The following is a 14717-nucleotide window of genomic DNA, read 5'->3' as shown; positions in this document are numbered from 1 at the left end:
CCACTTTTATAAATGTTTAAGCTTTATTAAGAAAGTTACAGCATTTTAAAACTTGGGAGTTGGAGTTATAAAATCTTTGTATTGTGCTACCTTAAAAAAACGCACGTTCATTGCTTCGTGTGAAAATATATCAATCGAAGATAACCGTCATGATGGCAACAACTGGTTTTAGGACAAGTGTGTTTGCCGATGCAAAGAACATATGAGTGAATCAAAATATAAATAACAAAATATGCCATCTTTCATACCCTAATAACAGTATTGTAATTATATCCATGCGAAATGAGTCTGTTTTATGGTTTGTTAAGCTCTTTCAATTAATGCCGTAATGTTTTGTGCTCTTTATAGAATATTGCCATAACAGATTGGATGTGAAATACCTCAACGTATAAGATATTTGCATATTGATTTACAATTACGAATTATGCCTTTCTACCAATAAGTATGGTAAATGTTTGACTATTTTGTGATATCAAGCACTTTGGTGTATTATATTCAGTAATACAGAATTTGTTTCCGTTAAAATCAAATACGTTGCTACACAAACAAGCGAATAGAAAAAGTTGGGATATATAAACACCATAAGGTGGTGACAAGGGAACGTCACTTACTGAAAATGGATAGTTAACAATTGGAAATGAACAACAAATCATCTCGCTTATCATAAAATTTGGTTATTACCTGATTGATTTTATAAGAGAATTAAAATGGTGTCTTACTGAGATATAATATTTGTTTTCACAACATTTAGTTTTCTATGTTGTGTCATGTGTACTATTGTTTGTCTATTTGTCTTTTTTCATTTTTAGCCATGACGTTGTCAGTTTATTTTAGAATTATGAGTTTGACTGTCCCTTTGGTATCTTTCGTCCCTTTTTTTAATATCATTCTTATTCATGTTGAACTATTATTTTAGAAATTAACTGAATAACTGAACATATTGATTGACTCAGGTTCAACAACATGTTGTATATTAAAATATGTTAACATTTTTTTTAATCTGGTACACCTTGATTCGAACAATACCTTCAAAAAGCAACCCTATTCATTCCAAACTTGTGTAAGAAGGTGTCATTACAAACAGTTAGTAGCGCTACTCAATGTTGAAAGTTGAATTAACAATTAAAATGAATATTAAAATAAATAATAATGAAGCTCAAACTTATTTGCAAATTTCGTCACAAATTACGTAACTAAAGTGATATGACTGTTATCTTTTTTTTTTATTCTTTTCATTAATGTTTGAGGGGCTCGCGGGTATAATTTTGTTTTCACATAGGATTTCGCTATTTGTTTTTTATTAGTTAACTTTATGAAATACTTTATAGAAAAGTAAAATAAAAAAAAATGAGATCACCGATCATTTAAGCTGATAATCAGCTTCCGAAAAAGCAAACATTTTTGTAAATGACCTTTTTTCTGTTGAGCAAATGGGAGAAATGAAGGTTATCGAAATAAGAAAAGTTTATTTCAAGTACAGCTTAAATGAAAAAAAATAATAAAAGATATGGTCACCAACGAGTTGAAAAGCATATTTCAGTTATAATGCAAACAATGGGAGATAGTTTGCAGCTTTTTCAATGATATGTATGTTTTTAAAGTCATCTGGGCCCACACGAATTATTTGTTTTGGATGGATAAAAAAAAATTGTAATGGAAAAAAAATATATATAAAAGAGAGTATCAAAACGCACATGCAAAGTATTGAGACAAGACGCAATTATTGTGCATTTTATTCTTCGAAAATACTTTGTTTGCAAAATAATTTGCATAGGCATTTATTTTTTTGTCGTATTTAAACATTTGTAGACTCAATTTACCCCGAAGTAGAAACTTATTGTATATTGTTTATTTCTTTTATTAATTATATTATTGATAATCGTTTTATTAATGAAATAATATAACATGAATCAAAAACGTAAACGCAGTGCATTTACTGAGGATATTCTACTCATTCATTTTGACTTAAACTTGGGAAAACCAATGCAGTACAAGGAAGTTCAGATTGTAAAATATAACGTTTAAGATATAACGTAATATTCTTAAGTTCACACACTTTTCAACTGTATATAAATATAACAACAAACAATTTTGATAGATTTATAATGTCTTTTGTAATTGTTTCAAAATGCAATACATTCATATGTGCATCAGTATGATAACAGACGAAGACGCTAAAAATACTCCTATGGTTTGTAAATTGACATTGGAGTTATCTCTACGTAAGTTTTAAGGACGCCATCATGAGTTATTTGATCATTACGGAATATTCTCTTCGAAGATGAAAGCGGATACTTTCCTTATGTTTAAACTGTTAAACTACAAAACTTATCCCTTCCTTAAATTTGACCTATCGAATTATTCTTGTTACCGATTTTTTACTTAGATGAGCTATACGAACGGTGTCATATGTTTAGCAGGATATGCTAACTATTTCGGTGCATCTGATATCAACCAAATTTTTGGTGGGGTTTGTTTTACTCAGTCTTTAGTTTTCTATGTTGTATTTTATGTACTACTGTTTGTCTGTTGGTATTTGTTTTAACTATTGCGTTGACAATTTAATTTCGATTCATGAGTTTGAATGTCTCTCTGGTATTTTTCTCTTTATTTTATTGTTTCTGTATAATTGTCTTAAATTCTTTGAATAAATCGTCTATGAAAAAAAAATGTTTGGCTTAAAAAAATACCTTGGGACAAACTTGCTGTTTGATAAACCAGGTTTAACATTACTTTGAACATAAGAAAATACCAAGTCAGGAATATGACAGTTGCTACTCAACCGTTTGATGTGTTTGGGCTTTTGATTTTGCAAATTTTCTTCGAAGTCATGCAAATAAACTCATCATAGATACTAGGCCTAAATTTAGTATATACGCAAGACTCGCGTTTCGTCTACAAAAGACTCATCAGTGACGCTTGAATCCCAAAAAGTAAAAAAGGAAAATAAAGAACGAAGTTAATGAGCATTGAGGACAAAAATTCCTAAAAGTTTTGCCAAATATTGCAAAGGTGATTTAAGAAGCCTTAGTTTTTCAAAAAAATCAAAAATTAAATTTGTTATCTCATTTTTTCTACCAAAGTAGGAAAAGTTCGTCATACAGACATTAAAATTGATTGATTGTTGTTCACTTAACGTCCAGTGGTTAATATTTCATGATGCATATATATAGTATTTGTTTCTGTAATAGTATATATTATGTTGAACTAGTATTTGATAATAATTGAACAGAAATGTCTGTCAATATCCAGTGGAAACTATGCTGCAAATTGTAATTTGTATTGTCAACCTTCATCATGTTCGCTACACAAAGGTAAATCAAACATTATAGAGCATGCGAACAAGGAGGAGCCAAACAAAACGGTTACTTACATAATAAGTCATATTTCCCTCAAACAAACAAAGACTTCATTGTATGCACATTTATTTTACTTTTTTTCTAAGCCTTTTTATTCAAACTTACCTCAACTTTTTAAATGGCGCTGGGTGATGAATTCCATTGCCCGACTTTAAAACCTTCATTAAATGTAAAAGTAGTGAAACATGTTCAAAGAGAAATAACTCGATTTCATTCTTTTGAATTCAGATTTTTATATAAGAATCTTAGCGCAGTAAATCCATTTGTGATATCACTAAAAGAAACACGGGTAAGAATTGGCAGACGACACAAGAATGTCCATCATTAGTTTTATTGAAAGAAGTCAGCGAGCAAACGGTGTTGCAAAGAGCCTATATATAAAGTGCTTATGTATATGCAAATCCACAAATTCTACATTTTTGAAGCATTGGCACATGCTTGGCAATACTGAAAACGTGCGATGCGGAAGGAGAAAAAACTCACGAAAAAACACGAATCATACTGTTATAGATCGTTATATCGTGCAGTCATGCCTCCTCAATGTATAGTTCACTACAGACATGAAACGCTCATACATCTGCAAATTATCTAGACGAGTTGTTCAACGAAAAATTACACTTATTGAGGGTGCATCAGGAGATCTAACCCTCCTCCCACTTAAGGTGATACAATGATAGAATTTGTTCATACTATGCCAAAACGTAGTATCAATTGATAAATGTCCAAAAATATAATATGGTCACCGCACATTTTCTCAAGGTGCAGGTTGTGACAAAATGCCACATCAATAATGAGTTTATTATTAGTATGGATTATACTGAAAAAAACTCGCAAGCTTGTGATTAGAAACTCAAGAAAATAATAGAATTGTAAAAAAAATTAGAAAACGATAGCTTTCAGACAATGCTTTGAGAATATCAAAATAAAAGATAGGGTCATCGTACGTTTTTTTCAGCTAAAATACAAAATAGGAAAATTCCATGAAGTTTCCTTCAGAAAAGGCTATGTTGATGCCCGCGTCACACTGTCTCGATTTTTATATACGATGGACACCCGAATGCAAAAATTGTAAGTTCGTACGAAGTTGGTCCCGGTCTCGTTAAAATACCAAAAAGTGACCGAAGCAAGTACGATGAATAACGAAGTATATACGATGTTGCCGAAATTATATACGATAGCAAAAGATGAACATACGAAGGTTAACCAAAGACGGGTATTTAAGCTTCATATATCAGCCGAAGCCTACACGATGGATCACGAAGGCTACACGATGGATTACGAAGGCTACACGATTGCTTACGATGGTCATTCGATGTCTAAAAGACGTCGTGTACAGCTTACGATGCATTTAAATTATATGCCGAAGGCATCACGCGTTTTAAATTGTTTGATCAATATTGAATATATATTATATTGTGCATGTGTCATATACAAATATAGTGTTCATATTTGTCCCCAATATGTTACATACGAGGGGATGCCACGCTCCGCATTGCCTTGTTTGAACTGTAAAATGTGTGCACTAGTCTGAATAATCACCAATATTTATGCCCATGTTTACTGATCTATCTTAAAGGTAAGGTAATTGATCCCTTCTTTTCAAAAAGAGCTCTTCCCAGGAGAATATCATAATAATATAAACAAAAGGAAGGATGTGGGGAAAGCAACAAATGCGGCAAAATATGACATATAGAAAACAAAATGGTTATGGAGTAAACATTCGTTTGACAACAACTCAGACGATACATAAAAAATCAGAATAATGAAGAAAAAGTTGGTTTTCCTATATGCGTGTACCTGCAGTGTTGGTGTACGAGGCGCGTTTATGATTTTCATTATGTTACTTGATATGAAAAATTGACAAAAAATAATATTTTACTTGTTAAAGTAAATCCTGAGCCTGTAACAGCTGCTCTTCTTGTTCCATTTGAATTAATAGAAACAACGCTGTCGATTTTCTTATTCTCATAGAATCATATGATATGAGCACCATGTTTGGTGAACGTCTTTCTTAACTGTTGTTTTAGACAGACCAGTGCATATCGCGCATGGCACTTTAAATGTATTTTAGCGCGAAAATTAACTTATATTTATCTTGTCGCCTTCGTACTTTTATTTGATGACAACACGACGGGATTACGAGGTCTTCACGCAGTCGTGTTGCCATCGTAGAACCTTCGGGTAGTTTCGTGATTCATTCGTGTAGACATCGTAATGTCAATACTGCCCGATGGAAACACGAATGCAATACGATGTTCAAAGATGCATTCCCTGTGACATTGCGATGGTGAGGATGGCGATACGAACTCAATACGAACCATCAACATCGGACGCATCTTCGGGGATTTTTTAACATCATGTTGAAAAATTTAAAACCCTTTACGAAGTTGTCCCCGAAGGCTAGAAAAAGTGGCTGATGGTTAAAGATGGCACTACGAATAGCCCGATCTGGAAACGATCAGTCCCGATTTTGAAAATTTCCATAATCGTGTCGCGATCGGCGTAAAAATCGGGACAGTGTGACGCGGGCATAAATAATAACCTCCCCTTAAAAAATAAGAAAAAACACAAAAATACTGAACTCCGAGGAAATTCAAAAAAGGAAAGTCCAAAATCAAAAGGCAAAATCAAAAGTCCAAACATATCAAACGAATGGATAACAACCATCATATTCCTGACTTGGTACAGACATTTTCTAATGTAGAAAATGGGGGATTGAACCTGGTTTTATAGCTATCTAAATCTCTCACTTGTATGACAGTATGTTATTACACCCATTTGTTCTATTTTTTTCTATCTTTGCAAAGTACAGCAGACTTTTTGCAAAAATTTGAAATAGAGTGACAATTAATTGCATTCCCGATCCGATCAGAATGCTAGATCACCATTAGCTATTCTTTCACGATAATTTTACAAAATATACCGAATGGCACCCCTCGTGGCAAACATCCAACAGCCGACTTGTTTGTATGATACTCATTAGAAGAATATTTTTGTAACCAAATATTCCTTACGACAAAAACAAAAAAATGCTAGGTTCATAATTTTTATTTTACAGTTTGATGATGTCATGATACATTTTAACCCGTTTTGCAATGAATGCACCCATCTCATATATCCAAGAAAACTGAACATTAGGATACTACTGAAAATATGACCTGCTTCATACTTGTTTTTGTTTTACAAATTTGTTATACCAATTCAGTAATATGACAAATGTCGTCCATTCGTTGATGTGTTTGAGCTTCTGCTTTAGCCTATTGATAAGGGACTTTCTGTTTTGAATTTTTCCATGAAGTTCACTATTTTGGTGATTTTACTTTTTCGTACTAGACTCGCATCTTGATAATAAATGTCCCTTCTCAGATGCTATATTCTTAATCATTAGAAAAAACATAAACTTCCTTATAAAAAAAAGATTCTTTTTGGTGGGGTTCGTGTTGCTCAGGCTATCAAATCTGTGTTGATGTACTGCTGTTTGTATGTTTGTTTTTTCTTCATGGCGTTGTCAGTTAATTTCGTTCTTATTGTTAAAACACATGCAACTTTTGTTATATGTATAATTAAAAAAAATACAAAATAAAAGCCTAACTAAGCAACAACATTAAAGACAGGCAAATATTTAAAATCGTATGCATATGATATTTTTAACATTACTTAACTACTTTTGGATTATACACAGCAAATGCTGGACAAATGTCTTCAGTGGATCTAACCCCTCCAAATGTGTGTAGAATTTGCATTGTGTCTTTGTCAATGATGGAAAACTCTTGACGCTTCATATTGACAAAAAATCCTAGACTTCCAGCAACGGAAGTGTTTGCTGTGTTAGAGCGACTAAGGATTTTGATAGTTTCCATAATCCGATGTTTATTATGCTGAGCTGTGATGCATAGGAAAGACGAGAAGCAATTATGTATATTAAATGACCATCCGTCACTTCCTGCAACATAAAAATAATTGTCCGCATTGTTTTTACTGACCAAACCTACTTCAGCAACGAGTGCTTGTTTATCAGGCATGTCGGAATGAATTATAAACGTATACTTAATTTTAAAATATATTTTGTCTGTTGACGTGAAACACCTATCACCTATTGTTCCCATGTAAGACTGTAATTGTTCCGAATGATTCACTGCGTCCGGTGTTTCTATGGTATACACGTTACTTAATATTGTATTGTCTGGAGAAAGATATACCGATGAATGTGTCGATTTCCTATCAAACTTCAGAGTAAAATTATAGAGGCTGCCTGAAAAACAGAACACAAATAACTATACACAAATAAAAACATGAATGAATACATGAAATGGAAAAAGTTTGCAGGTAAAAACGTTTTCGTATTAAATTAGAGCTACGAGTAATTGTCAAGTTATGTTACTCCCGAAATACTTGCAGGTGTTTATTTCAATACAAAATGGTATTATAAATATACAAATAACAAGTCAAAAAGGGTTCAACATCACCATTAAATAACTATAAAATAAACAAATATTAGATATTTCGGATAAAAGATATCCTTCTTCAATAATAGCACGATTTAAAATGAATCATGTCAATATATTCAAACTGAGAAACCTTTTCAAAATCTTGAAATTTATACATTTTAAGCGAACACCACAGACGCTGTTACAATTTAAAATTTCAAAACACGGTGCAAAAATTCAAAAGATATGCCAAATGAAAATAGTTATTTGCGATGTGAACTGGCACAACTCTAAATTTACAAATGTTGTATAGTTTAGATGTTTTAACTGCATGGAGGGCAGTCCTCAAACAAAAAAATCATCATAAATGTCTTTACCGATCCAAGTTGGTATAATATTTCAAATTTGACAACGGTAGGGCAATTGCAACAGAAACTACATATTTTAGCCTCCCAAACGAATAGCAGTTTAATAAGGATTAGAAAAATAAGTGTTATCTAATGAGGTAAAATAATATAGGACAAAAATAAATCCTATTTGTCATAGTTATCTCAGCTGTATTCTGCAAAACAATTAGGCATTGTGCTCTTCAATTCCTGCTTTCTTAATCTTTTTTTTATTCGAGAGTCACTGGTTAGTCTTTTTGCAGACGAAACGCGAGCCCGGCGCAAATACAGAATTTCAAACTCGGTATCTAAGATGAGTTTATAAGTAATTTTTGTTTGATAAAAAGCCTTAGAATTAGAAAAATAACGCACGAAAAAGTGCACATGCAAATTACAAAATTTGACTTAAATTTACTTATAATTTTTACAATAATTGATAGTTTTTATTTTTTTTTAATAAAAAAAGCATTAATACACACATTTATAATTTTGTATTTCATGACCAATCAATAAAAAAGGCAATAGTAATATATCGGTGTTCAAAAGTCATAAATCGATTGCGAGAAGACGAAAAATCCGGGTTACAAACTAAAAAAGAGGGAAACACATTAGCTACAAGATGAAAAAAGGGAATAACAGCAATTTAATCAAAATATTGATTTTGTTACATGTAGATGTACATATGAGCGTATATGAAGAATTCAGAGATCAATATTTTAGTTAGATTGGTAAACGCTGACTTTAACATAGTGTTTACTAAACATATTTGACAAAGAAGATACGATGGTCGTTACAGTGCTTCAGCTGCTGTCTCATAAGATGCACGATGCCAAACTATTATCAACGAAGCAGTCCAGAAGTTTTCAACTTCTTGTAAATCAAATCAATTGCGTTTAAACGTTGAGGCATGAATAAACTAAAGTCTACATATACAATAGTAGGTCAATGTCAGAAAAATATCGAATTTTTTGTACGAGGATGAGAAACTGGGGAAGGGCGATGTTCTATCGAGCCTTCCCCAGTTTTTGCGACGATTACCAAAAAATTGATATTTTTCTGACATTGACATAGTATTGTTTTTATACTGCAACTTAAATGAATAAATTCATGACTGTTTTAATTTTATTACAAATTTCAAACTTATTTTTATACCTAAAATGAACCCTTGGCTATGGAAAAAGTGTTGAAATTGAAATTGCTCAAAATATAACTGTGTTACTATATTTAGGAATAACTAGTTGCAGTATAAATTAGCGGACGATGTAATGCTAAAATTACGAATAATAACAGAATCCGAGCTCATAACATATCCAATAAACACAAAATCTTTCTAGACTAACAAAGGCATAACAATGATTCCATAGTATGAAGTTATCATTTCAATGGTCACGTGTTAATTATAACAAACAGAGGAACATATTTATACCTTTTTCTGGAGACGATGATGTTAACAACATCACAGGAAGGACTATCACTAGGGTAAGGATTACACCGCAAACAAAAGCAAGTATTGACCTCTTGTGCTGCTTTAATCTAATCAATGTATTTCTGGCAGTCACGTGATATCTGTTCTCTCCGACTTCACTTGTATTGATCTGAATTGCTACTTGAGTGCCCTGGTGATTCCCATCTACGTATCTATCTGGGTAGCTTGTATCGTTGACAGTACCAACTTGTTCTCTTTGGACTGTAACATTGTCAATGACATAATCATCAGACGACGTTTCAGTATAATCTCCTTCAATGTAGACGCCATCTTCAAAATAAAAAAAATATGTACTATATAGTAAAATTAATATAAAGTATAGTTCTATTCTAAATTAAAACATTAATTTGAAGTGTACATATTTAGTTGATTAACTGGCATTGATTGAATACGAAAGTGAACAGATACAATTATTATGTACTGTGAGATAAATTTTAATTTTAAGAATATTGTACGAATCTTTCCAAACAGAGACAGAATAATGGAAAATGTCATAAGGGTATATATATTTGTAAACTATATACATATTTATGGAACGCAAACACTGTCTTGTTATGACCATTTTCATTATATGATGTGCAAAGACCTTTATATGATGTGCAAACATCCTTATATGATGTGCAAACATCCTTATATGATGTGCAAACATCCTTATTTGATGTGCTAACATCCTTATATGATGTGCTAACATCCGTATATGATGTGCAAACATCCTTATATGATGTGCAAACATACTTATATGATGTGCACATATACTTATATGATGTGCAAATATACATATATCACATGTACTCCTAATTATATGGTGTACGGCGAAACTGGCACGTATCCCTTGGAAATTAAAGTACGATTACGAATTTTATCATTCTGGTCAAAATTATTGTTAAACAGATAAATTATCAGGATTATTATACCAATTTTTGTATAAAATGCATAATTCTGGAAATATTGTTTCTAAGTGGATTAATTGTATTAAATCTACATTAGATACCACAGGTTTAAGCTATGTATGGAACAATCAATGTACTTTAAGAAATGTTGACATCAAAATATATGTAAAGCAAATTTTACAAGATCAGTTTATTCAAAAGTGGTTTAGTGATGCTGAAAACTCTTCTAGAGGTGGATATTATTTACTGTTTAAACACGCTTTTTGTTTACAAAATTATTTGGTAAAATTAAAAAAAGAAAATAGAATATATATTACCAAACTTAGATGCTCAAATATCAAAATTCCGCTAGAAACTGGTCGATGGCATAATATTCCAAAAGAGGAAAGACTATGTACTTTGTGCAAAAATAACTGTATTGGAAATCAGTTTCATTACTTATTTGTATGTCAAAATGACGAGGTTAAAAAATTAAGACGTGCATATATCCCAAATTACTATATTGTTAACCCTTCAGAATATAAAATGAAAGGTTTGTTGTCTTTATGTAATGTAAAAGTCTCAAATAACTTGTCTATTTTTATCAAAAAACTTATGAAATATCTATGATTCTATATATTATCACTTACATGTAATCGACTGGCGATCTCAGATCCCATTATTATAGCTTTGAATGATTATCACGTGTTTTGTATGTGTAAACTTGTGTACAGATAATTAGGTATCATGAACTATGTATGTATATTTCTTTCTATCTTGTTCACCATTGTTAATTATTACTTGTATTATTTGTCTGCCTCTTGTTACAGTGTAAACTGTCTAGAGTGTTAATAAAAGTTGAAGTTGACAAAAACAGAGAATCCCAATAGCTTGAATTGAGCGTTTTCAGATCGGCGTAAGCAAAGCTTGAACACACAATACCTGTAATTTAATCAGATTGGTGTCTAAATGAACTTAAACATACTGCATTTATTTATTGTTTACTGAGACCTGTTGTTCTCTTACAGATAGAGAGTTGTGTTTTGAATTTTTCAAAGTGTAGATTTACGGCTACAGCTTTTAATATTTTGCGTTAATCCTGGAAACTATGTATGATAGATTTTAAAAAAAATACAATGTGTCTGAGTATACTCTATAGTAAAGGTCCTTTTTGGGCAATTTTGGCTTTTCAGAGTTTTGTTGTTTTATTGAAATTTGGCTATTATCTTGATAACTTATCTATAGAGAAACCTTTTCTTGAAAACTGCATGGTATAGACAAGAACATATATAATCAAAGTAGTGAAGGTCTTATCCTCGGATGACCGCATTTTTTTGTGGATGGTCACAAGCACTTTAAAAATTCATATCTGAAAGTAATGTTAGTCTACAGAGATCTATTTTTTTCTGTCAAAAGTTCGAGATTTCAACCTCACCGTAATAACTATTATATTGTAGACTCATTAGTGATCCAAATTATATATTTTATTGATACATTTTCAATACTTTTGTTCGTAATAACAAAAAAATCGTATTAAGTTTCTAAATGCATTATAAATTTAAAATATTGCGTCAGTAGTGAATCTAGTACTTCAAGTGTGGAAGTTGTTTGTAACTTCACGAACTTAATTTGGATTTGCCGGTTATGGTCTCATTAATATTTACCACACCTTCATTCGATATTAGCTTCAGACGAAAAATTCTCCCAGGGAAATTGTTGAAACTAAGGAATCAGGTTTTAACAATTGAGTCGAGCGGAACGAGGCGTTAAAATTTATGCCTAGGGATTTTGAAGACATCGCCATAACATTATACCGCAAAGCTATAACTATATAAAATTGAATGCACCTTTCCATTAAAAAAAAATATGAAATTAAAGGCCCCTTTTATTTCCGATCCCCCTTTTTGGGTTTACAAATGACTGCTCCCTTATATGAACCATTACCCTATCACAGTACGACCCCCGCCCCCCCCCCCCTTTTTCTTTTGTGTCTATCTTGAGAATAGAGAAAATCGAACAGCTAAAATAATCAGCAATGCAAAATTAACATTAATGAACATACTAGAAATTCGTGTATTAATTTCTTATAGAATTTTTTATGGTTTACAGAAATTGACAAATGAAATGCTCCCCCTTGTTAAGATTAGCATAGAGCATGAATTTAAAGAATTATTTCTTAAATTTAATAATTTTAACCGTGTGTTATTTATTGCAGACTCCGTATGTTTATTAATGTAGACCAGTCGATTAAAACAAAAACGGTTGCAATTCATATATTTTGACATTTTTCAAACAATATCAGATGTGATTATTTACCTGTCAAAACGAGGTACTAAAATGCTAAGGTTTATTTCTTTTTAAATCTCAACCATTTTCCAATCGACAGCTAAAAATTTTAGCCTGATTAATTGTTACTCCGCAGAAGCAGATCGGAATCAGTTCTGACGTAGTGAGTAATCGCTTTAATCGTAATCATGTTCATTGACCATCAGAACGATGAATGCACATCATCATAATGATGTTTCGACATCATCATAGTGATGTTCTGACACCCTATAAAGATGTTAACCGAACCAAACCCTATGATGTTACATTGTCATAATACAATGACATTACCACATCATATAACGATGTTAGCACATAAAATAAGGATACGTTCACATCATATAAAGAAGTTTGTTCATAATATAAAGACATCTGTACATGATATAAGATAATTTGCACATCATATAAGACCATTTGCACATCATACAAGATAATTTGCACATCGTATAACATAATTTGCACATCAGATAATGTCAAATAATCATATATAAAGGTGATTGCACCTCACATAATGCCGTTTCTACATCGTATAAGGAAAGCATCACATAATATAAGGACTCTATCACATCACATAATGGAAAAAGCACATCATATAATGAATTGTGGACATGATTTAAAGATGTTTGCACCTCATATAAATGTGTTTGGACAATATATAAGGACAACTTCACATCATATAATGACAAGTGTACATCATATAAGGACAAGTTCACATCACATAATGACAAGTGTACATCATATAAGGACAAGTGCACCTCACATAATGTCATTTGCATATCATATAAGGATCAAATGACATCATATAATGGCAAATGAACATCATATAATGAGAATTCTAACATGACGTCCTTCAAACGCTTTGAGTACACACCCGTGGTAAAATATGAATATATTGCATTGGCTGTTCCGATCGTACTCCCACGTCATATGTTTTTTTTATGAATGAAGTACCAGACGTCATAGAATGATGACGTTATAATTTGAGCATTTTACGGGAAAATACACGCTTTTGATATCGAAAATCATCACAACAAGGAAACGTAAACAAACGATGCTAAAATGTGGTATTAGCCCATTTTTGTTATATACATAGAAGACATATATAAGTAAGTTATCATTAAAATTCATTCAAATATATCTAAATAAGTTTTGTAAATAGTTTGAGCATGTCACTTATTCTGTTTGCTCCGTTCTTTTACGCCAATCTAAAAGTGCGTTAATTTATGGGAACGGCAAATAATGGCCTCCACCTAGAGCGCTTCGATCCCCAAAAAATGCCATATTTGTCCTATTAGAATCGAAATAGTTCATGGGGGCTTGAATATATCTAGATTTTACCACGGGTTGTCCCTTTATGCCGATATTTCACCCCTCGCTATCGCTCAGGGTAAAATATTTGTCATAAAGGGCCAACCCGTGGTAAAATAACGATATATTCAAGCCCCCATGAATTTTTCTTAAATGTCATAATAAGACAGTGTCGGCGTTCCATACATATTGCTTAGGTTTGTTTAATGCTTTTGTTTTTAATTTGTAGTATAAGAACCATTTGCAGGATCTATAGTAAGATAGCTACAACAAATGAAGTTAATAACGACCTTGACTGGCTGTACAGTCCTTGCACGGTCGGCTTCTTAAGGAAACTAGGGTGTTTTCCTCCGTCTTGAATTTTGAAATACCAGAAAAGAATCAGTCTAGATCTTTAATAAAATGTGCAAATTTTTAGAGTAGTAGGTAATTATGTATAAAATTTTTATTTTAATATAGAAAATGACATGTTTAATCATATTTATGACTGCATTTTACCAAACAGATCCAGAATACTTTTGTTTAAACCATTCTTTTAGGCTTTGCCACATTAGGGG

Source organism: Mytilus trossulus, chromosome 2, assembly GCF_036588685.1.
Source record: "Mytilus trossulus isolate FHL-02 chromosome 2, PNRI_Mtr1.1.1.hap1, whole genome shotgun sequence".
NCBI lineage: Eukaryota > Metazoa > Mollusca > Bivalvia > Mytilida > Mytilidae > Mytilus > Mytilus trossulus.
The sequence above is the reverse complement of the archived record's forward strand: the minus strand, read 5'-3'. Positions refer to the sequence as shown.